Raw genomic sequence first — 26,506 nt, 5'->3', positions numbered from 1 at the left:
AGGGGCCATCTACCTCATCAATTTCCAAGGGGGGCGACCCCCCCAAGTGAAATCCCTCTTGTCTAGTGGTGTTTCCTGACCCTCGATCGCAGCTGTGCCAGGAAACACATTCAGGAAGGCCGTTTGGGGCTGTTTTCCCCATCGGAGCAGGAAGCGGTTGCTCCGATGGGGAAAACAACAATGTGACGACGCAGTGATGTCACAAAGTGGCGGGTGGGGGGCGGGGGGAGACACGGAAAGGCTTCTGTGTCTCCCAGGTAGTGAAAAAAAAAACCCTCGGGTGCGTTGTTGAGGATTTTCTAACCCCCTACCTGGTGTCGGCCACTGGTCATGACCCGCACCAGGGAGGTAGTGCGGGTGTCGGCCAGTGGCCGACACCCGCACTCAACGGGTTAACATATTCACACAATAGCTTATAAAATACATTTGTAGATAGATCACCTCTAGAAGCATCTGCATGTAAATCTTTCTCATTGAACCAGGACGTTTTGTTTGCAACAGGGCTTCTAGAACTCAGGGAAATTGTAGATGTAACCTTTTCTGATCTAATAGGTGTGGGTGAACTCAATCCAATAAGCAATAAAATAATCATTATAACCGTCACAGCGAACACTCCTAAACATAGGTACTTATGCTTACTGCTCTTGTTTCTATTTAACTCCATGAGTTCTCCAAGTTCAGACCAAAACGTAAAAATGTAAAATGCAAATTGCGGCAATGAGAATATCAACTGTCTCTTACAGTCCTTTTTTATTTGTCAACAAAGCAAATAGCAAAATTTTCTTCAGCAAAGTTCATCAAGTTTTTTTCTATTAAATGTTAAAAAAAAACCTCATTAATGCCAAAATCAAAATGACCAATAAATATTGAGGACATATTTTCTCAGTTCATCAAGTGGCAACGCAATTTTAAAGTACAGTTCTGCCACAAGAACAATTTCAAGAATGTTCAACTGGATACGTATTGTTAAAACAAAATGTTGCAAATTCCTTCTCCCAGTCATTTGCTGAACAATATGTCCATTCAGGTGTTCTGCATTTTTAACAAGGAACTCTCTTTCTCTTTGATTTCTGAGATACTGGTCTATCTGTATCACTGTCACTCTGAACAGATTCATCAGTTTCTTCTGGAACCTTTGGGGGCACTTGTACTACTGGCACAGCTTATTCATTTGGACATTTGGCCCGGAGTACAACCGATTTTGCTACACCAGTAGGTCCTCCATCATGATCTGAGCTTTGTGGGGTCAACTGTTTGTCTCTCAGCCCTTCTGTACCAAACACTGCTACTGACTCACTCAAATCCACCGTAATTGTGGTGTACTGGTTACTTGTGTATCCCGAACAGCTTGACTGACCGGTCCCCACCATTACACTATAACCAACCATTCAGGGCTAGGCACTGTATCATCAAGGGGACCTGAACCCTTGTGAGTATTAGCTGCATGTTCCCAACTGGGGAGCCCAGTACACTTCACAGATGTCATAGTCACAAACACGAACTGGTGTGGCCCCTTCCATTTCGGTTCTAAGCAGATTTCTGTGCATGCTTTTTTACCATGACAGTCACATGGACAGCTTGACGGTAACTTCTCCAACCTGATGAGACACAGAGCAAACCAAATCAGCTAGTCCTTTGCAATATTCCAGTACCAAGTCATCTGTGATGTTCACAATTGCATTTGTAGGTACATCTGGCAATCTCATAGTGCAATAATCTCATGTGGGGACAGGCCAGTTTTTCTGTCTGGAATGCGGCACAAATTCATCAAAACAAAAGGTAATGCATCAGGCTTTTTCAGAGCGGGGAAGTCACACGCTTTCACCAGTCTTGATTTCAAAGTTCCATTAAATTGCTCCACCAATCCAGAAGCTTCAGACCTGTAACTCCAATGTAGTCTTTGATCAATTTGTGATGTCACACACAATAATTTCAGGACTTTGTTGTTAAACTGCCTCCCTCTGTCCAACTCTAGAAGAAGTCAGGAATCAGAACCTCAGAATCAGCTCTCTAAGGAACTGAGTTGCAACTGTAAGATTGCCATTTTTCATAGTTGTGTAAGCCTCAACCCAAAGAGAGAAAATACAAATAAAGACCTAGATGTATCTCAGTCCGTTGGACAAAGGTAGCTCAATAAAATCGAGCTGCATCTTGTTGAAGGGCCCTCCTGATCTGCCTACAGGACTCAGTGTAGCTGTTGTCTGTTTACCTACATACACCTGTTGATATGTGACACATCTATGACATAGGGCGCCTGCCATTAATCTTAATCTGGGGTTAAACCAAGTTTGCTTGAATGTCCTAACCATGGCATTACGACCACCATGAGCCAGACTATGGTAATGCCTAGCCATGGTTGGTAAAAAACTATTAGGCATCACAACTCTTCCATCACTTGAAATCCAAACATCATCTTCATCTTTTTTTACACAAGCTGCCCCTACACAACTTTGCTGTTCTTCCTCCGACACTTCTTCCTACAATCTCTTAACTTCCTCCCAGGTATCAGTACTAGTTAACAGAAGATGGTGACTTGTCATTTGACTTGTTTGAGTACTCACCATTCAAAACAGTACAGTTGAGTGCACAGTATCTTGTCACCTCACTGGCATAGTTGTTGCTGAGAGTTTCATAAACAGTGGCTTGGCGATGTGCAGAGCACTTCACAACCGCGGTTTGGGGAGGCAAGTGTAATGCTTTCAAAAGATTATACACTTTATCTCCATTACAAATGGGTGAACCAGAAGAGGTCATAAAACCTCCCTGGGACAACAACTGGCCAAAGTAGTGAACAACTCCAAAGCCATATTGACTATCGGTGAAAATAGTCACCTTCACCTGTTCAGAAACACAGCTTGCTCTTATAAGAGCAGCTAATTCAGTGCAGAAAAGACTCCTTGAAGCCAGGAGGCTTTGAATACACCAGGGACTATACATACTGCATAACCAGCTCTCAGGGTACTATCATTGCCTCTTAAACAGGAGCCATCAACAAACATCACATAATCAGATTTGGGTAGGGGAATATCTTGAATATCTGGCCTTAGCTTGGCACATATTTCATTGACTTACAGACAGTCATGCTCAATTTGATCAACATTATTTACATCTTTATCATTCACAGGTATTAGCAAAAGATTCACTGCATTCGAAGTATAACAGCATCTAAGAGAAAGTTCTATGTAGCCAGTATGACCTGCTCATAGCACGTAAGACGCTTTCTAGTCATATGCTGTGTCTTGGTGTGGGTTAACAAAATTTCCATTGAATAGGGCACAAAAACATTCAAAGGATGACCCTTAACAATGTTCAGTGCTGACGCTCACTGCAGTAATAGCTTTAAGGCAACCAGGCAAAGCTGAAGCTACAGGATCAAGATTTGCAGAAACATATGCCACAGATCTGGTGGCATTTCATGCATTTGAGTAAAAACAGAGAGAATGCAGCCCTCCATCTCACATCAGTACAAAGTCAAACATTTACTGTGTGAATGCCTTCCCAGAGCAGGGGCATGACAGATTTTCTCTCTGCTCTACAAAGGCACGTTTGCAGTTGTCATCAAATGGTACTGTATCAGACAGATCCTTGTGAGTCAATTCCTGTAAAGGCTTGCCTAAAGGGAAAAGTTTGGAAATGACTGACAATAGTAGCCAACCATTCCCAAAAACATCTTGACTTTTTTTCTGAGTGTTTGGAGGACTCATTTTCAGAATTGCTGAGATCCTTTATTGTGGCATTTTCATTGCACTTTTCTCTATATGGTGACATAAGAACAAGACTTCTTTCTTACAGTACTGCAGTTTAGTCAGGGAAACTTTATGTTCATTCTCAGCTAAATGGGTTAACAGAATTGTATCCCTCCTACCAGCTCCTTGAGTATTTGATGTCAATAGTAGGTCATCAATATACTCAACGAAAACAGAATGGTAGGGCATTTCTAGGTGACTCCAGATTCGTTTTCAAGATCTATTTAAAAATGGAAGGGCTCTCAGTACACCCTTGTGGGACTTGGCACCATGCCAAAATATGGCTGCCAAACCAAAATGCAAAGAGAAACTGGCTCCCCTCATGCAATGGTATAGAAAAGAATGCTTGAAACAAGTCAATCACAGCTACTCACTCTGCTTCACATGGAATTTGAAATAAAATCACTGCTGGAATCAGTGCAAAATGGAATTACTATTTCATTCACCTTTCTAAAGTCTTGGAATACACAGTATTTTCTACTGGGCTTCACAGTCCCAAAATGAGTTACATGGACTTCCCATTGAGTCATTAATAGAATGGGAAATTCCAAGAGAGACAATCATTGGGGTGATTCCTAAAAGTGTTTCAGGTGTCATGTTATACGAGGAATTCCTGTATACACAGCATTTGGTTTCATAGTTCTAGATAGGCTCATCTCCTTTAATGAGCTCTATCTCTTTTCCTAAAAAATACCTAACTTCAGGGGACACCATATCTTTTAAAACTGAGTAAGTCATTACAAGTCAACATTGTATACAATGTGACATTTGGGGGTTGATTCACAATTTTAAATGCTGCATTTTCATCATTTGTATGAATCGCAATACCACGTTGGGTACAACTGATGGATCAATTCAACTTGCACAGCAGGTTGCGATCAAGCAAACTCATGGGACTTGAAACACACACCACAATATGGTGCTCACCTTTAAAGGAACCTATTTTTACGGGGACAGATTCTGTCACCGGGTTGTACAATTGCTTATTTGCAACTCCTACAACTTGAATTATTTTTCCTGAAAGGGTAGGTTTGTTAATTCTGCTGTTCTAAGAGAGCATGTGGCACTTGTGTCTACTGAAAACGATGAATGGTGACCATTTAAATCACAATTCACATATGGAGCACATGGATCCACATCTAAGGAAGCATGCACTCCTCTTCTTCTTTGGGGCATGCTAACTTAAACATGTCTGAAAAAGCATCACTTAGATCAATCAAAGGAAACTGTGTTGTCAACTGATTTGCACCTACACTTGTAACCTAATTTAAATTCTGTTGGGAAACATTTTTCTGTTGTTGTGACATCAGGGCTTGTGGGACTTGCATCTGCTGTCTCTGGGACATGTTTGAATTTTGCATATCGGGTCTCTGTACTCTTTGCATTTGAACCTGGTTATTGCCTTGCACTTGTATCATTTCATCATTCTGCATCTGATTATTACATACATTAGGGGAACATTCCCTCTTTCAATTGTGCAAATTGCCACAAGTGTGATATGGATTAATCCTCTTCAAAGTCCGCACATCCACAACTCCATTGTGATCTGACAAAACACCATGCCCTCTACCTTTGCTGGAAATTATTACCTCTGTTGTTGCACTCCTTGCATACCACCAGTATTTCCTGCAAACTGTTTATTCTGACTAGCTTTCTGTGTAACTTTCAATTGCATCACCCTCAGATTCTCCTCCAACTTATTCTGCTTTCATTTCAATTCATCACTGCAGTATTTTGCATACTGCAGGATCTCATAAATCATTTTTTCTGCCAAAAAAATCAAATGCTGCTGAATCATCTTCTTTATGTCTGGCTTCAATCCTTGTACAAACCCAAACACAAAATTACCCATATCGTTAGTCTCTATGATCTCAGTACCACTAAAATGCTTGATAGCATGTAACAATCTCTCATAATAGGAATGTACCAATGCCACAGATTCCGGAGTTGCTCTGTCAATTCACAGCCAGTCAATGTCTTTAGGCGACACTGTCTTTCAAAATGCCCATCATTTCATAATACTTTTTAAAACCTCTTCAGAGGGCACCTTTGTCATTGGATCTCTTGGAGGTTAACTGACAGGCCAATTGACAGCAACCTTACTGTAGGAAAATGCCACTGTTGGCAAACCTTTTTGCCTTTTGTTGTTGCTAGTTATGATTGAAAGTGTGCTGGGAGCCTGCTAACCAGGCCCCAGGACCAGTGTTCTTTCTCTAAACTGTACCTTTGCTTCCACAATTGGCACAGCCCTGGCACACAGATATTTCCCTTGTAAATGGTACCCCTTGTACCAAGGGCTCTGTGGCCAGGGATGGTCTCTAAGTGCTGCAGCATGTATTATGCCACCCGGGGCACCCCTCACTCAGCACATGCACACTGGCTCACAGCTTGTGTGTGCTGTGGGGAGAAAAAGACTAAGTCGACATTGCACTCCCCTCAGAGTGCCTTGCCCACAACCTACTGCCTGTGGCATAGGTAAGTCACCCATCTAGCAGGCCTTACAACCCTAAGGCAGGATGCACTATACCACAGGTGAGGGCATAGCTGCACGAGCACTATGCCTCTACAGTGTCTAAGCCAATTCTTATTCATTGTAAGTGCAGGGTAGCCATAAGGAGTATATGGTCTGGGAGTTTGTCAAACATGAACTCCACAGTTCCATAATGGCTACACTAAATACTGGGAAGTTTGGTATCAAACGTCTCAGCACAATAGATCCACACTGATACCAGTGTGGGATTTATTGAGAAATACACACAGAGGGCATCTTAGAGTTCCCCCCTGTAGTTCAAGCCAACTACTAGTGCTAGGCTGATCAGTTTCTGCCAGCCTGCCACATTCAGACAGGTTTCTGGCCACATGGGTTGAGTGCCTTTGTGCACTCTGTGGCCAGGAACAAAGCCTGCACTGGGTGGAGGTGCTTCACACCTCCCCCTGCAGGAACTGTAACACCTGGCGATGAGCCTCAAAGGCTCAAGTCTGGTGTTACCGTGCGCCAGGGCACTCCAGCTAGTGGAGATGCCTACCCCACTTTTGGTGGCAAGTCCAGAGGAGATAATGAGAAAAACAAAGAGGAATCACCCTCTAGCCAGGACAGCTCCTAAGTTGTCCTGAGCTGAGGTGACCCCTGTCTTAGGAAATCCTCCATCTTGCTTTGGAGGATTCCCCTCAATAGGATTAGGGATGTGCCCCCCTGTCCACAGGGAGGAGGCACAAAGAGGGTGTAGCCATCTTCAAGGACAGTAGCCATTGGCTACTGCCACCAGAACTAAACACACCCCTAAATTGAGTATTTAGGGATGACCCTAAACCCAGGAAACAGATTCCTGACGACCTGAAACAAGAAGGACCGCTGACGAAAGAGACAACAACTGACTTGGCCCCCGCCCTACCGGCCTGTCTCCAGACTCAAAGAACCTGCACAGCGATGCATCCAACGGGACCAGCGACCTCTGGGGCCCAGAGAACTGCCCTACAACCAAAGGACAAAGAAACTCCTGTGGACAACAGATCTGTCCAAACAGCAACAAAGAAACCATCTTTAAAGGAATCCAGCCTCACTTCGGAAGTGAGGCGTGAGTCCCCAACACTCTGCACCCGACGCCACCGACTTGTGTCCAGAAGAACCAACACTGCAGAGAGGACTCCCAGGTGACTCCAACAATATGGACACCCTGAGACGACATCCCTGCACCCCCACAGCGACGCTTGCAGAGAGAATCCAGTGGCTCCCAATGACTGCGACTGCCCGGTAACAAAGAACCCGATACCTGGAAGAAGCACTGCACCTGCAGCCCCCAGGCCCGAGAGAAACCAACTACTGGTTCAGGAGTCACCAGCAGGTGGCCCTCATCGTTGCCCTGTCAGTTTGCTGGCCTGAAAAGCCTCCCCTGTCCCCTGTCTGCATCGCCAGAGTGACCCCCGGGTCTCTCCATTTATTTCAACCTAAAACCAACACCTACTTTGCACACTGCGCCCGGCCGCCCATGTGCTGCTGAGGGTGTATTTTGTGTGCCTGTTTGTGACCCCCCAGTGCTCTACAAAACCCCCTCAGTCTGCTCCCCGAAGACGCAGGTACTTACTTACTAGCAGACTAGAATTGGAGCACCCCTGGTCTCCATAGGTGTCTATGCTATTTGGGCCCTACTTTGCCCTCTGCACCTTTCTGTCCCTGTGTTGCTGGTTCTGGGTGTTTGGGGTTAACTTGAACCCTCAACGGTGAGCTTCCTATGCCCTGGAGACTGAACTTGTAAGTGCTTTACTTATCTGAAAAACTAACTATTACTTACCTCCCCCAGGAACTGTTGATTTTTGTACTGTGTCCACTTTTAAAATAGCCTATTGTCATTTTTGCCAAAACTGTGTACATTACTGTCTTAATTTAGCGTTCCATATTTACCTATGCCAAGTACCTTACAATTTAATTACCTACTTGAGTTCTGAATCTTTTAGTTCTAAAATAAATTAAAAAAATATTTGTTTTCTATATAAAAACCTATTCGCCTGGAGTTACGTCTTTGAGTGTGTGTTCTCATTTATTGTCTGTGTGTGTGCAACAAATGCTTAACACTACCCTCTGATGAGCCTACTGCTTGACCACAAAATAAAGCATTATTGTTATCTAATTTTACCACTATCAACCACTAAGGGGAACCCTTGGACTCTGTGCACACTATCTCTGACTTTGAGATAATATATACAGAGCCAACGTCCTACATTGGTAGATCAGCAGTGGGGTCTAAGACTTTGCATTTGCTGGACTACTCTGCCAATACCTGATCACAAAACAACATTCCAAAAATTGTCATTAGAAACTGATTTGGGAATTTTTGACTAATTAAAAAAAAAAATTCAAGTCCTACTAGGTCCTTGTGTACGTCCCTGTTAGCATTTCTTTTTAAGTTTAAAAGTTTGTAAAAGTTAGAATTTAAGTTCTAGAAGTAGTGTTTAGTTTCTTAAAAAGTAATCCCAACTTTTAGAGCGATTATGAGTCAAACAGATGAGATGGTGTTGGAACTTAACTTCACCCCTTACCTGCATGTAGGGATGTCAGAGTTAAGGACTCTCTGTAAGACAAAAAGATAAAAACTGGGTCCAACCTTACCAAGACAAAGCTCTAGGAGCTCGTGGCAGAGTTTAGAAGGTACCACCCCTCTGAGATGGAGGATCCTCCCTCGGATGGGGGAAGAAATTAGTGAACAGGAGAACGTACTCACCCATCCTGTCCTAATTAGGGAGAACAGGGCTCTCAGAACCATGTCTCCACAAACCATAGTCAGAACCTGGGTCTTCCACAGGGGAGTCCAGTCCCTCTGTAAGCATTGAGGGCAGCCTCAATGAAGAGGACATCTTTCTAGCAAGGATGGCCAAGAGATTAGCTTTGGAGAAGCAGCTCCTAGCTATAGAAAAGGAAAGAAAAGAAATGGGTTTCACACCCATAAATGGTGGCAGCAACTTAAATAGGGTTAGATAGAATACTGAAGAAATATGAAGAAGGTGATGAAATCACCAAATGGTTCACAGCTTTTGAGAGGGCTTGTGCAACCAGAAAAGTAAGCAGATCTCACTGGGGAGTTACCCTTTGGGAATTGTTCACTGGAAAGTGTAGGGATAGACTCCTCACACTCTCTGATAAGAATGCAGAATCCTATGACCTCATGAAGGCTACTCTGATTGAGGGCTTTGGATTCTCAAATGAGGAGTACAGGATTAGGTTCAGGGGGGCTCACAAAACCTTGAGCCAGACCTGGGATGATTTTGTTGACTTCTCAGTCAAAACATAGATGGTTGGATAACTGACAGCGGTGTACGTGATTATGATGGGCTGTATAATTTACTTATGAAAACATCTGTTAAGTAATTGCTTCAATGACAAACTGCATCAACCTCTGGCAGACCTAGGTCCTACTTCTCCCCAAAAAACTGGGAAAGAAGGCAGACCACTGGGTCAAGACAAGGGTGACAAAGACTTCCACAGGGGGTGACCAAAAAAAGGGGTCACAAAGCCTTCCCAGGGAAAGGGTGGTGAGACATCCAAGGACAAAAGTAAAGAATCTTCTACAGGGCCCCAAAAACCTTCTTAGGAGGGTGGGCCCGAGCACCTTCACAACCAACAAATGGGTACAAGGCTAAAAACTTTGATCCCAAGAATGCCTGGTGTCACAACTGTAGACAGCATGGGCACTGATCTGTATAGGGAAGAGTGCGGAAGTCATTGTGACGCGAAGGGTTAATTAGCTTGAACAGTGTAGATGTGCGTGATGCCTGCTGAAACCCGAACAACGTGGAAAAGTTCACTATGTTGTTTTCAAGCTTGTTTCCCAACATTCCATAGATAAAATTATTTGCAGCTGCATGTGTAAGACACAGGATGTGTAGGAGAGAAAGACGGAGGTTGTCTCAACCTTGAGAACGAAAGTACAGGAAAAAGATGGAATGAAAACAATGGCTAGGGAATGGCAGAGCAGCCAAGAGACACATGCTGATAACATAGCTAGAAAATGCTAGAAAGGGATAGAATCCAAGCTTCAGGTTATTTAAGCACTGAAGTGCGGGTGAGGGGATTGAAGCTCGCAGATGGGGTTGTGAAAGCTGCTATCGCCAGGCCCACAGCGCTGCCTCCCTGTTTTTGCTGTTCAGAGACTGTGATGCTCGAGGGGGAGAGAGGTCCAAGCGGGCAATAGAGGGCTTCCCAGCATTTCGTGGACTAAGTTAAGTTCCACCAAGAGATGAAAGGACTTTGTTTCTCTGCTCTATTATTATGATTGATTATTATGCTTGCACTGTGTTTATAATCTGAAGTATTCAGCTCGTTTATATTTTGCTTCCTGAACATCGTAGTGTGAGCTTGCTGCAGTAACTGAAATATGCATTTCGTATACAGTTAATCAAAGCTTATATCTGTCAATTAACTCTTTGCTCATATATAAATAGATGCTCTTTATTACTATTTTCATTCTACTTCGTTGATGTGCCAAATGCATACATTTGCCTGAAATTCTAGTAAAGCTAAATTGTGTTCATAATTGGCGTGTGGTCCTTCATTGAGCGTACTTATTGACTTATATTGAACAGATCAGGTGTCAATCAGTCACCTGGATAAAGACAGACACCAAACTGGAAACAAGGCCTGTCCCAAGAAAAGTCCCACAACTACTACTCCAGTTAGTACTGGAATAGCCAGTCTCCAGGTGGGATCATCAGTGTGCCCAGAGCAAATCAGGGTTCACACTGAAACTACTTTAGTCTCAGAGGGTGGGGTGGATTTAGCCACACTTGCTGCCTGGCCGCCTAACATGCAAAAATACAGGCACCATCTCTTGATAAATGGGAATAGGGTAGAGGCCCTGAGGGATACAGGTGCCAGTGTCACCATGGTGACATACAAACTGGTTTCCCCAGGACAGTACCTGGCTGGACAGACTAATTGTCATCATTTGTGACTGGATATAACTAAAGTCCATCCCATGGCAATGGTAATTTTAGAATGGGGAGGGGTCACTGGCATGAAACAGGTGGTAGTCTCCTCTGCAATCCCAGTAGAGTGTATGCTAGGGAATGATCTGGAGTCCTCAGCCTGGACTGAGGTAGAGCTCAAGACCCATGCAGCCATGCTGTGTATCCCTGAACTGGTATGTGTTAAGACTAGAGCACAAAGCAGAGCACAGGGTGGAAAAAGTAGTGCTGAAGTCTGGAATAATGGCCCAACATTCCAAGAGGAAAGGAAAGAAGACTGGGGAATCAGCTTCTTCACAGCACAAGAAACAGGACCTCTCGTCTCAGGAAGATGTCCTATCCCCTGAGGGAACTGAGTCCATGGAACTGGAGCCTTATCAGGTAGAGCCCTTGGGCCCATGGGGACCCTTAAGGGAACAGCTGTGTCTGGAACAAAAGAATTGTCCCATTCTTGAAGGCCTAAGACAACAAGCAGCTGGGCATGAAAAAGGTAATGTGAGTGGAACCCACAGGGTCTATTGGGAAGATGGACTCCTTTACACAGAGGCAAGCGATCTTAAACCTGGTGTCACTAGGGGAGTCGTAGTGCCTCAGGAGTTTAGGGAGTTCATTCTGACCTTAGCCCATTACATTCCCCTTGCTAGGCATTTGGGACAAACCAAGACTTGGGAGAGATTAGTCAACCATTTCTATTGGCCCAATATGTCCCCAAAGGTAAAGGAGTTTTGCAGCTCCTGTGTTACCTGTCAAGCCAGTGGTAAGACAGGAGGCCATCCAAGGGCCCCCTCATTCCACTTCTAGTGGTGGGGGTCCCCTTTGAGAGAGTGGGAGTGGACATAGCGTGTCCAGTGGAACCTCCCACAGCATCAGGGAACCAATATATACTGGTAGTAGTGGATCATGCTACCAGGTACCCTGAGGCAATTACCCTTAGGTCCACTACTGCCCATGCAGTAGCCAAAGCACTCATATGTATTTTTACCAAAGTGGGATTTCCAAGGAGGTGGTTTCTGACAGAGGTACCAACTTCATGACAGCTTACCTAAAACATATGTGGAATGAGTGTTGGGTGACTTACAAGTTCACCACACCATACCATCCACAAACAAATGGTCTTGTAGAAAGGTTTAACAAGACATTGGAGGGCATGATCATGGGGCTCCCTGAAAAATTCAAATGGAGATGGGATGTCCTCTTGCCATGCCTGCTTTTCGTCTACAAAGAGGTGTCACAGAAGGGAGTAGGGTTTTCCCCTTTGAGCTTCTGTTTGGCCATCCTGTAAGGGGACCACTGGCACTGGTGAAAGAAGGCTGGGAGAGACCTCTCCATGAGCCTGAGCAAGATGTAGTGGACTATGTACTAGGCCTCCACTCCAGGATGGCAAAGCACATGGAAAAGACAAGCAAAAACCTTGAGGCCAGCCAACATCTCCAGATGTTGTGGTATGACCAAAAGGCTGCAATGGTTGAGTTTCAGCCACGGCAGAAAGTCTGAGTTCTGGAGCCTGTGGCTCCCAGGGCACTTCAGGACAGATGGAGTAGCCCTTACCCAGTGCTAGAAAAGAAGAGTCAGGTCACTTACTTAGTGGACCTGGGCATTAGCAGAACACCACAGAGGGTGATCCATGTTAACCGCCTCAAACTCTACAATGATAGGGTACAATGATAGGGTAGACTTAACCATGCTGATGGTTACTGATGAGGATCAGGAAGCAGAGAGTGTTGGGACCCAGCTAACCAGGCCACAGCACCAGTGTTCTTTCCCTAAACTGTACCTTTGTATCCACAATTGGCACAGCCCTATCACACAGATAAGTCCCTTGTAAATGGTACCCCTGGTACCAAGGGCCCTGTGGCCAGGGACGGTCTCTAAGGGCTACAGCATGTATTATGCCACCCTGGGGACCCCTCACTCAGCACATGCACACTGGCTCACAGCTTGTGTGTGCTGTGGGGAGAAAAAGACTAAATTGACATGGCACTCCCCTCAGAGTGCCATGCCTACAACCCACTGCCTGTGGCATAGGTAAGTCACCCATCTAGCAGGCCTTACAACCCTAATGCAGGGTGCACTATACCACAGGTGAGGGCATAGCTGCACGAGCACTATGCCCTTACAGTGTCTAACCCAATTCTTAGACATTGTAAATGCAGGGTAGCCATAAAGAGTATATGGTCTGGGATTTTGTCAAACACAAACTCCACAGTTCAATAATGGCTACACTGAATACTGGAAAGCTTGGTATCAAACGTCTCAGCACAATAAATCCACACTGATGCCAGTGTGGGATTTATTGAGAAATACACAAAGAGGGCATCTTAGAGATGCCCCCTGTATGCCAGTCCAACTACTAGTGCCTGGCTGACCAGTTTCTGGCAGCTGCCAAATCCAGATGGGTTTCTGGCCACATGGAGTGAGTGCCTTTGTGCACTCTGTGGCCAGGAACAAAGCCTGTACTGGGAAGAGGTGCTTCACTCCTCCCCCTGCAGGAACTGTAACACCTGGCAGTGAACCTCAAAGGCTCAAGCCTGGTATTACAGCGCCCCAGGGCCCTCCAGCTGCTGGAGATGCCCACCCCCCAGACACAGCCCCCACTTTTGGCAGCAAGTCCAGAGAAGATAATGAGAAAAACAAGGATGAGTCACCCTCCAGCCAGGACAGCCCCTAAGGTGTCCTGATCTGACCCCTGCTTTAGGAAATCCTCCATCTTGCTTTGGAGGGTTCCCCCAATAGGATTAGGGATGTGCCCTCATCCCCACAGGGAGGAGGCACTAAGAGGGTGTAGCCACCCTCAAAGACAGTAACCATTGGCTACTGCCCCCCAGACCTAAACACACCCCTAAATTGAGTATTTAGGGGCGGCCCTGAAACCAGGAAATCAGATTCCTGACGGCCTGAAACAAGAAGGGCTGCTGACCTGAAAGTCCCGCAGAGATGATGGAGACAACAACTGACTTGGCCCCAGCCCTACCGGCCTGTCTCCAGACTCAAAGAACCTGCACAGTGACGCATCCAGTGGGACCAGTGACCTCTGAGAAGTCAGAGAACTGCCCTGCAACCAAAGGACTAAGAAACTACCATGGACAGCGGCTCTGTCCAAACAGCAACAAAGAAACTATCTCTAAAGGGACTCCAGCCTCACTCGGAAGCGCGAGTCCCCAATGCTCTGCACCAGACGCCCCTAGCTCGTGTCCAGAAGAACCAACACTGCAGAGAGGACTCCCAGGCGACTCCACTGATATGGACACCCTGAGACAACCTCCCTGCACCCCCAAAGTGACACCTGCAGAGAGAATCTAGAGGCTCCCCCTGAACGTGACTGCCCGGTAACAAAGAACCTGACGCCTGGAAGTACTGCTCCCGCTGCCCCCAGGCCCGAGAGAAACCAACTACCAGTGCAAGAGTGACCAGCAGGCGGCCCTCATCATTGCCTGGTCAGTGGCTGGCCCGAGAAGCCCCCCTGTGCCCTGCCTGCATCGCCAGAGTGACCCTCGGGTCTCTCAATTGATTTCAACTTAAAACCCGACACCTACTTTGCACACTGAACCCGCCCGCCCCTGTGCCGCTAAGGGTGTATTTTGTATGCCTGTTTGTGACCTCCCCCCCCCAATTCTCTAGAAAACTCCACTGGGCTGCTCCCTGAGGATGCAGATACTTACCTTCTAGCAGACTGGAACTGGAGCACCCTGGTCTCCATAAGCGCCTATGCTATTTGGGCTCTACTTTGCCCTCTGCACCTAATCGGCCCTATGTTGCTGGTGCTGGGTGTTTGGGGTTGACTTCAACCGCCAACGGTGGGATGCCTATGCTCCAGAGACTGAACTTGCAAGTGCTTTACTTGCCTGAAAAACTAACCATTACTTACCTCCCCCTGTTGATTTTTGCACTTTGTCCACTTTTAAAATAGCTTACTGCCCTTTTTGCCAAAACTGTGTACATTACTGTTTTAATTCAAAGTTCCATATTTACCTATGCCAACTACCTTACATTTTATGTACTTACTTGAATTCTGAATCTTGTGGTTCTAAAATAAATCAAGAAAATAATATATTTCTATAGAAATATCTATTGGCCTGGAGTTAAGTCTTTGAGTGTGTGTTCTCATTTATTGCCTGTGTGTGTACAACAAATGCTGAACACTACCCTCTGATAAGCCTACTGCTCGACCAGACTACCACAAAATAGAGCATTAGTATTATCTAATTTTGCCACTATCAACTTCTAAGGGGAACCCTTGGACTCTGTGCACACTATCTCTCACTTTGAGATAGTATTTCCGAGCCATCTTCCTACACTTACACTCAGTCCATAAATCACTAAGAACCACAATGTCAAACCATGTATTCAAATCTTCCCACAGGCATTTTGAAAGTTTCTCAAATCATTCTGTCTCCTTATTTCCCTCCACTTGTTTCTCTCTCAATTTCTGGTAATCATTTGTGAAGGACAAAATATCACTTATACTTCACCAGGAATTTCTCTCATAGGAAGCATTTTCACATTTCCCTCAACTTGAGTTGCTCCTGCCGGAGGCAAATCTGTTTTTGTTTTTTTCTGATCTTTTTTTTGCCCATCTTCCTTCCCATTTGTTTAAGGTTCCTCATTTTAGAATGAAACAAATTAATTTTGAATCAGCAATCTTATCCCAAGAGTTCTCTTTTTCAGTTTATCCTTGTCACTAAAGTCTACACTACAATTTATCTTCAAAGGTTTGTATTTCTTCAAAACAACATTTTATCTCTGGGCTAATTCATCTAGTCTGTCATAAGCTTGACCTGCTTGTTTTGTAATGTCTTTGCACACAAACCACGGTTCGTCTTCAGTGTAAACATCTAATTGAACTGTATCGAGTTTTTTCAATATCATCTCATGCAATTCTAATTTCAACCTGGGTATAGAAAATGATCTTTCTATTTCTGGGGTGTGTTGTGCTCTTGTACTGCAACTCTTTCCCCCTGTTACACCTGCAGGACTCAAATTATTCAGGCAATCATTTAAATGACGACTAGAAAAAACATACAAAATTATTGGAGTATTAAACTTTGCTTCTGTTCCTAAAGGATCTACATGATCTGGGGTATTTTCAATAGACATGTCTTCAGAAGTGTTAAAGGACAACCTCCTATGCGGGTACTGCAACCAATGTTTGGTGTCCATTCTGTCTGGGCACAAAATATGGTGAGGATTTCTGAGGATACTTTGCATCAGAAGTACATCCTGTCTGACTTGTCAGTGAAGTCGGATCTGAAACACGTGTAAGTGTCAATGGTCTGGGAAGAGAATGAATTCTCTCTATCACTGAACTACTTGGGCTCACAAATCCCTGGACACTGTTTAATGCAAAACCATTTTAACCTTCTTGGGTATTTTGGATATTCTTAGCATTTTGAACATTCGGGACATTTAACATGTGTGGGTTATCCCCAGTCAATGACTGGTGAATACAAAGAAACAACTGTACCTATTGTCACTGGAACTATCAATGCATATGGGTTCATGTAATTCATCTGATTCTGTGAAACTGCCATCCTTAAACTTTCCTGTCAAAGCAGTATTTAAGGCTTGTAATGTTTGATTCAGGGTAAACTCTGCACAGACTGATATGGGCTGATATCCTGCAGAGACTGACTCTAATTAAAATTCTGTGCTGGCTGATTCATTTTAGAACTCAGCACTGACTGATTTGTGGTAAAGCTCTGAACTGGTGGATTTGTAATGAAATTCTGTCCTACTGAATTCACATTCGGATCTGACACTATCTTCCCAGCGCTTTAAATTGTAGAGGCAGTTTCATCTTATAAAACACTTGCCTCAGGATCTCAATGATTCTCAAACTAACTGTTCCATACCCGGAAATGCCAATGCAACTTTTGTCTCAGTAATGTTATGCCACTGTTCAAACCATAAACATTCATAAAGACCTTTTTCTGACAAAACATGACGACCTGGAGTACCTTTGTGTGGAGTCTCTATTCCCTCTCTAACTGAGATAAATGCATTACCTTTCTTGTAACTTTTCAATGCTGTACTAAATTTCATTTTCAATCACATTCAACAATTTACAATTAACTTTTGGTTCAAATCAGGAAGCAATTCTGTAACCCCATTCTCTCCTTGATGTTGTCAACCAATAGCAGCGTAACACTCTATGCCGGAGCCCACCAATGCCATTGCGGCTTCACATCAACTTACGTGTACCAGCGCAAGACACACAATGATATCAATCTCACTCCTCACAGCAGCTCACCGTCCTTTACAATTTCTCTCACTATCACTATTCACACAAACCTAATGCAAAATATTGTGGGCAAAAACTAACAAGCTGTCTGCTTACTACAGGATAGGGTAACCAAACATTTCAAAATCAGTACGGAGTTGCACTTTATGACTATGCTTTCCCAATTACATAAGAAATGGAACTCGAGCAGTGGATCTCACTCTGGTTGATACAGTTCCTCTATGTGCACTCAGAAATCACTTAATACCAACCACCCACTCTCACACAAGGAAAACTATTGGCACTGTTGATAGAGCCTCAAAACAAGCACTGCAGACAATAAATTAACTAAGTGACTTCTACACTTGTGCATTGTCGTGGGATCTTATGCCATAGTGGACCCGTTAACCAACACAACTTTTTAGCAGAAAGCACCACAATCACACGAAAAACTTCGAAAACTGTGTAAAACACTTCACAACATCACACTTTTTCACAATCTTTAGCGCAAACCATATTAATAATCACACATCTGCTGCAAATGAACAATGCTGGAACTCCACCAATCTTTAGAACAAACCATGGGACAAAAGTTTTCAGGGTGGGCAATTCGCATGACAAAAATCCTAACTCTTGGTGTTAGGGGCTACAACTTTGCCTACCTATTTCTCCCCCCTCGTTGGAGAAACAGTCCTCTGCTACCACAATTTGATAAAGCATTTTTTAGTTATGCTTCTAGAGGTCAATGAGTCTTTTTATCCAGCATAAGGGTAGAGAAGTTAGGCATCAAATTTCAAATAATACAATTCAAAATGACAGTATAACCAATGTGGCCATATAAGGAAAACTCCAGTAATTAATAAAGATTTTATTACAGACTCATGCTCAAATTCATGCAAATTATTTTCAAGGCAAAGCTTTAAAGAAACAGATAAACCATGGGTTTACCAAGGCGTAGAAAAACGTTTAGGCGAACTAACATCAAAAGGACAAAACACTCTACAATAACAATACAAAACAACAAAACAATTATTTGGTGCTCGGTGAACAAGCAATGCCAATTTCTCTTAGGGACAAAGACAATTTAAGAGTCATCTAAGTTTAGCTAGACAAGACAAAGGGAAATTCCTACAGATTAGTAAATTCAAGTTGACATATGCTGGGCTAAATCACGAGGACAAAAAGTAAAAAGAAAATAAAGGACAAATGAACTTAAAAAAAGCAACATCTGGGGCAAAATGTGGCTAACCAAGGTTGACAAAAGATAGGTAAAAATGGAATGTGTCAGTATGTCAGACGCTTGGTCAGGAGTCTTCTTATATCAGGAAAAAGCTTTTAAGTCTCAGCAAAGCATTGAAAAAAAATGTTAAGGGTAGAGATGTCTGTACCTCTCAAAGTCCAATGGAATCTGCTCCAAAAGCGAAGGGAAAAAAGAATGCTCAAGTGGGATCTTGAAAAGAATGCTACTGATCCAACTGGGGAATGGTACATTAAATTCCAAAGTGCACAATGATTCACTCATCTGCATGATTTCACTTAGAAGATGTCACTGCCCAATCAAAGTTCATTGCATGATATGGAACTGCAAGATAGGGACATATTCCCAAGTACCTCATGAGAAAGGCATTGAGCTTAGCAGCTTTTCTGTATGGTTGAAAGAATTGCATATTGTCTATTTCAACAGGTGCACAAAGTACTGAATTCAAGGTTACTTTCTCAGGATCACTGTGCACAAAAAAATAGGACATCTATTTCCAAATTAGAATTTCATAGACTTTGAATCCGAAAAGAATGACCTTTTAGCAAGAATGACAAAATATATTTCTGCATGTTTTATGAAACAGGGCCTTGCAGGCCTCACATAGACTAAATAAAGTGAATTAAAAATAGCACTTTGATTTATGCAAAATAATGCATATATAACAATTAAAATTATAAATTCATCATTAATAAGATTTGACAGTGTTCAGGTTACAGTAGATTTAAAATTAAATAACTGTTTATACGTTCCATTAGCCATAATGCGGAAATGTATTTTCAACATTGGCATGTGAAATTTAAAACACTTGTTTTAAGAAATTCAATATCGTTTTAGTGAAAGCTACTAAAATGATTAAGAAACACATGAGATCGAATGAATTGACTACACATAAAGTTGTAGGAATATGCCACATCACTTAAAATCTCTATTCTACAGTAAATGCATGTTCATATAGGTTTTCAGTGCACCACTTTACAGTTCATTTGTTACGACTTCAAATAACAAAATGGAAAGATTGTCACAAATAAGGACGGTTACTTTGATGTCAAAGTAGCAAAAACATTTCTGCTACATCTTGCCCAAGTACCAGTTATACTTCAACCCTCTTTCCTTCCCTCTAAAAGGAAAGACTTTAGTTATTTTTATCTTTTAAAGGTATTGTATAATTATATCCAAAAGCATTTCTAGACACATTTGCAGACATATATATCGGCCTGATCAACCAAATTTATATTCCCCGCATATAGGAGGGTGTGCAGCTGCTTCAAATCCCAATTTGATGGACAAATTGTTTCCCACCACAAAATGTTAAGGAGAGTGAGAAAGGCAGGCGAGAATAACACAGGAGCCAAAATACAACCTTTTAAAAGCTATTTTGTGTATGAATTTATTTGGAAAGGCCTTTGGTACTTCCTAGTATGATTTTACACCTGGTGAATGTGTAAAGAGAGATTAATAGCTGGAATAGACTGCTCGGGATGCCCAATAATTATAGTTTTGACCATAAAGTAGGACTGTCTACAGTATCAAATGCAGTAGAAAAGTCAATAAATGCTTCATATATGGATGACTTTCTTCTTAGTACATACTTGTCTAATGTACTCTGCAAAACTGCAATGTAATCTGTAACAGATTGTTTTTCTCTAAAACCAGATTGTTCTAAAGGAAAAATATTTGCTTCCGGAGCCCAGTTCTCTAAATGGTCCAAGACACGCATGGCAGAAATTCTTCTGACTGCATTTGGTAATGAGCTTTAGTGATAATTCTAAGGATCTTGCTTCCTTCCTTTCTTGTGAACAAGGACAATGATGCTCCCTATCTAAAAGCTTAAGAGTCGACCAGTGGCCAAACAGTACTCAAATATAGTGGCCAACAATACGGCCAACATTTTAGGAGTATTTTGAAGAACCAAAATCAGAATTTCATTAGGTCCCCTTGCAACAGATACCCTAGCTTTCTCTATATACCCAACTAATTGGTTTGGAAGCTGTGCTCCCATTAAAATGCCCATGAAAGGGAGTCAATTCATTCAGTCAGTGAGGAGGGTAATACAGAGGCTAGGTAACCATATTTAGCTTATAGAAATCTTTATTATATTTTGGCCACGTTTCTGCTGATATACTGCTGGATTCTTTTTTATGGCTAAATTTAAGGCTATAATGTACCAAAAAAACAACAAGTTTCTCTCAGAAGCAGACCAGAGTAGGTATTGCTATATAGGCATTTATGCTCTTTGATGACTCTTCCTTTTTTCCTTCAATGCTTTTATAGGTTTTTTCCATGCCTGAGAACACAATATCTTTTTTTTTTTAACTACTTCTCCTGGAGACCACATACATGTGTAACTGTGGGAAAATACAATCAAAAGGATTATCACTCTGGGATCTCCTTCCACTGCACATCTGTTCCAACCTGGGTCATATGAAGTCGGACATTTTGGTTGGAGCACAGCTTCCAAACCAAATGGCTCACTTCTGTCTGTCCTCAAAACTCGTTCTCCTTACCACGCAGAAGCCTTCAGTAGAAGCAATGGATGCACGGACATAAAAAACACCATGTCTGTGTGTTCAACCACCATCCACTCACAGATATCAAATTCAGCTTCACAGTTAATTAACTGGCTGCCTCTCTGTCATTCAGGGCTCCTTACTATCAAATATGTGAAATATCACTTTCCCTTCACGCACAGCTTATACATTGCTGCCATTTCATGTAAAAGGACAAAATTGAGATCTGTTATAAATATGTCTGCAGCTGATGGTTTTGTTCTGCACTGTCTTGCTTACATAATATAGCCAGAACTATTCACTTATTAGAAGAACTGCACAGTATAATGCTACAAGCCCTTCAGAAGCATCTCAGGGCCCATCATCTGCTAGTATACTTGTGCGAATTCATTTTGCAGCCAGTCGATGGAGTGTTGCCAGAGTAAATGCAGTTCTTAAGCTTCTTCAAAACCCAGGACAGGGGTTCCTCTGGCAAGCAAAAGAGGATAAGGGAAGAAGTTAATGAGTAAAAAGTAGATAATCCTAACACTCTCTTTTGTTGTAGTGTGGGCGAGCAGTTGGGCTTATCAGAGGGCAGTGCAAAGCAATTTTTGTACTCACAGAGGTAATAAAGGAGACACACACTCAAAGAATAGATCCAAATGTAATTTAGAAAAATAACACGTCTCTTAATATATGCTTTGAAACCAAGAACTTCATAAAAGAGTAAGTACTGCTTTCGTTAGTATTTCTTACAGGTAAGTAAACAGTTAATACACAGGAAAAAGGATGCACAGTTCCAAACCGAATGAGACAATGTAGATCCAAGCCTAAAACAGGAGAGATCAAGAAAGGTCCCTGTGGGTAACCTAATTTAAAGAAAGTAAGTTGCCGTAGGTGAATGCAATAATATGGGATTGGTGATTTGAACTGTTCAAATTGACCAGTAGGACCCCATAATGAAATATAATTGTATTGAAACTGTTGGCCTCTGTCAAGTTTAAAAACAAATCAGAAAAGGGGAAGTAAGAATAATGTCTGTCTTACCCTAATCACAATGTAGTGTTGGTGAACCCTAAAGTCCAGGCATCAAGTATATGACGGGCAGAGTTGGATGTCCCTACACTGCCCTAATTATAGAAGGTCAACATGTTTCTCGCTAAAGGTAAGTCTATACAGATCTTGTTGCGAAATGTCAGGACCTCAAAAAATCATACCTAATCCTCACAGCTATATAAAACTAGGTTAACTTTGTGGTACAGGAACCTAAAAGGGAAACAAAGGGTTTATTAGAAACACAGTAGTTAAGTGATATATAGTTCCAAATGGACCTGCCAGTGTCAAACAAAACACTAGTTAAAATCCCTAGTGATGCTTCAGTGATGTGTAAATGACCACTTCTAAATTGAAAAATGCTGAGGATCTTAACGTCCTCAAATTCAAGGATGGTCCCCAACTGGATTAGCAGAGAGCATATGTGGTCCAGCCGATATAGTAGTCAGATTGTCTGGGGTAAAAGGAAGAATAAATAATCATTACATGCCTAAAATTAATCCTATGGTGTTGTGTATATAAGAATTACATGATATAGTCTTAGAGTAACGTGATGCAATGGAATGGCCCGCTTTATGATGTGGACCCATATACTATGCTGTCCCTGGCATGTAAATAGGATTATATGGTCTGCCTTGTCAGTATACATCATGTAATCGACTTTATATTCATGATGAGCACCTTCAGGCCACCGGGCCCTCATTTATCAAAAATATGGTAGTCATAAGAAAATATCCTGGATATATATTAAATATATGTATGTAGATGTAAATCAATGTCAGAGAAATCATCTGATAAGCCCTCACTTATAAGGTGAGAGCTCCCACCAAAGTATACTCTTACAACATGTGACATCCCTTTAGAATGTAAACGTTCTGTCATAAGGTTTGTTATCTCATATGTGATAAGTGACAGGTCCCACCAAGAGGCCAGTGTATCATACCAATACCAATGCGCCTAATCAATCGGATCAAGAATCTCAAACCACAGAAATAATCCGACAATTTGTTAAATAGATCTAGACATCAGCAAAGACATCCCTCTCAATGGCACTCCAATGCTGCTCCCTGGGGAGTAATCTTCTGTTGATGTAAGTAAAATGTTGGTCAAGGCCATCATCATTGATTTGGGAGAGGACTACTCCTAGTCCATGTTCAGAAGCATATGTCTGAAATATGAACTGCTTTGCATAATCTGGAGCTGTCTGAAGGAAGAAATGTGCTCTGAGTGTCCAAAGCCTTTTGACAGCTAACTGTCCAGTTCACTTTCTTTGGCATTTTATTGGAGGTAAGCTCTGTGAGGGGGCCACAATGGTGCTATAGCCCTTCACAAACATTCTGTAGTACTCAGTCAATCCATGGAATGCCCTGACTAGGGTCTGGTTGATTGGAGCTTCTCAGTCCAGAATTGTTTGGATCTTGGGTTTTAGTGGTTGAACCTGGCCTCCACTTACAAGGTGGCCCAAGTATAAAACCTGGTCCGGCCCTATTTTGGCACTTGCTTGCTTTGATAGTGAGGTCTGCACTCTTCAGAGCCTCAAGACATTGGCGAGGTGTATTAGGTGACTTGTCAAGTGGAGCTAAATACAGCAATACCATCAAGACATGCTGCACTTAAGTCTTCCAACCCAGCCAGTACTTTTTTCCCCAACCATTGGAAGGTGGCAGGGGCATTCTTTAATCAAAAAGGCAAAACAGTAAACTGATAGTGCCTATCTGGAGTTGAGAATGCTGATCTTTCTTTTGCTCTGGGGGCAGACCTATCTGACAGGACCCTGTTGTGAGATCAAACGTACTGAGATATGAGGCTGCCTCTAACCTGTCAATTGACTTGTCAGCCCTAGGAATCATAACAATGTTGCCAGACTTGCGGGTCTAGTGACTTACATAATGTGCTTGACCTAACTGTAATTCTCGTGAGCCATAAACTGCTTTCAAATGATGTAATCCTTAGAAATATTTTAATTCACTGAGCTGCCCTTTTCTTCATTATCACATATGACAACACCTTTAAATATATTGGTGCAGCATGAGTGCTGTACAAAAAAACCTCTTGTTTAATAGACTAATGGCTTAAATACGAGTTTGGTTGTCCCACTGTAGGACCGCCAAAAACTCGTGCGGTAGCGTTTATACCTCCCCCACCCTATTACAATGTTCTCGCTGGTCTGACCGGCAGGAACAGTGCTATGAGATAGCACTTGGCGCCCTTCATTCACAACCCTGCCTTGTATCCAGGTCCCACAATGCTTGTTTCCAGTCCAGGGAAGACCTGGCCTGACAGTTCGGGCTGGACTGTTCCCATGGGGGACTGGGGGACAGAGTCAAGACTAATTTGCATATGGCTGGGTCCAAACTGGAATGGCTTGGGCAGCAAAAGAATGATGGATTTAGGCCCAGATCTCTGTACTGGGGTGAATGTTTGACATTGTTCAGCATTCCGTCCATCACTTGTTCTTTTTGCATTTGTCGCCCTAAGTGGGAAGGGTATGCCCAGACGTGGGTCCCGTGCTTCCCATGCCACTGGATTCAAGCTAGCCTGGCTGATGAGGGATGAAACTCTGAAACCGGTCCCACAATGCTTGTTTCCAGTCCAGGAAAGACCTGGCCTGGCAGTTCGGGCTGGACTGTTCCCATGGGGAACAGGGTCAAGACTGATTTGCATGTGGCTGGGTCCAAACTGGAATGGCATAGACAGCAAAAAAACAACGGATTTAGGCCCAGATGTCTGTATTGGGGGTGAATGTTTGACATTGTTCAGCATTCCATCCATCACTTGTTCTTTTTGCATTTGTCACCCTAAGTGGGAAGGGTATGCCCAGACGTGGGTCCCGTGCTTCCCATGCCACTGGATTCAAGCTAGCCTGGCTGATGAGGGGTGAAACCCCGAAACCGGTCCAACAATACTTGTTTCCAGTCCAGGAAAGACCTGGCCTGGCAGTTCCCATGGGGAACAGGGTTAAGACTGATTTGCATATGGCTGGGTCCAAACTGGAATGGCATGGGCAGCAAAAAAAAACGATGGATTTAGGCCCAGATCTCTGTACTGGGGGTGAATGTTTGACATTGTTCAGCATTCCGTCCATCATTTGTTCTTTTTGGTATCCATTTTCAATCAGTATGACTGGAACTTGGTTAAGCATTAGATTGGAATGCTCCATCTTGGTGAATGACAACATGCTTGACCTTAAAATTGCAGACAGGAAACACCACCTCTAACCCAATGCTTAGAGTGCCTATGGTCCAATCGCTGACCTAGACAATCTACTACTGAGGTTTTACCTCCTCCAGTTCATCGAGTGAGCCTTGAGCTGCCACAGGTTCAGCCCATTTCCTCGATCACAGTGAGCTTTGCAAGGTTGTGGAAGACTATGTGACAGCTATCCTTAACCCAGCAAAGGTTGCTTTGGTCAATACCTTTAGCTTCCCAACTGCCATCAGCCCCCAGCATGTCGTTAGCACCTGCTGCCACCAGCTACCCCCCCACACCCATTTCCAAATCCAGTACAAATGCTTTAAAAGATCAAATAGCCCCCAAATCTTTCCAAAAACTTGAGAAACAGGGCCTTGAGAGACTTCCCTGAAATCCTCTTCGCAGACCAATACCACTGCCAATGCAAAGGCTCCCTTAAAACCGACTTCCTCCTTTTCACACAACAACAATGACATATGGATCTGATCCTTACGCAGTTTTCTCCCATTCTCTTCTCTCTCTAACATCTCACTTGGACCCAAACTCCAATGCTGCCCCCCCTATGGCCTCTTGGGCAACCTTTCTATGTCCATTTACAACAATGAGAATATCATGTTCCAAGCCAATGAGACAATCCTGGAAAGGATCATACTTAATTTAGCTGACCCTCAGGTCCTCCTACAATCCTCTATGATCCCCTTCTCCGTCCATCCATAACACCCCTCGCCCACTCTCCCCCCTCTTCCGGTCCACCCAGACAACTTCTCTCACCATGGACTCTCCCACAATCTGTTATGCCCCCCCACAACCCATAGCTCTCCCCCAATTCCAGGCCTTGAACATCCCTCTCACAAACCATTTGTGTACCATTCCTCTCCAGCCTTCCACAAACCATTATCTCCCACCCTAGCTGCTGACGCCACCCCATTTTCATCACCTCAGGGTCAGGCCATATGCCCCCCTTCCTTTTTCACCTCCTGCATCAACATCTCCAAGCACCAACAACCAGCACCTCCCCCTTACATCTCAACCCCTCAGAGTCCATTCTTGACAGTTCATCCCAATCCTCCCACAATTACTGAACATGGCTGACCTC

Source organism: Pleurodeles waltl, chromosome 2_1 (assembly GCF_031143425.1).
Source record: "Pleurodeles waltl isolate 20211129_DDA chromosome 2_1, aPleWal1.hap1.20221129, whole genome shotgun sequence".
NCBI classification, from domain to species: Eukaryota; Metazoa; Chordata; class Amphibia; order Caudata; family Salamandridae; genus Pleurodeles; species Pleurodeles waltl.
Note: the sequence above shows the minus strand (reverse complement) of the source record.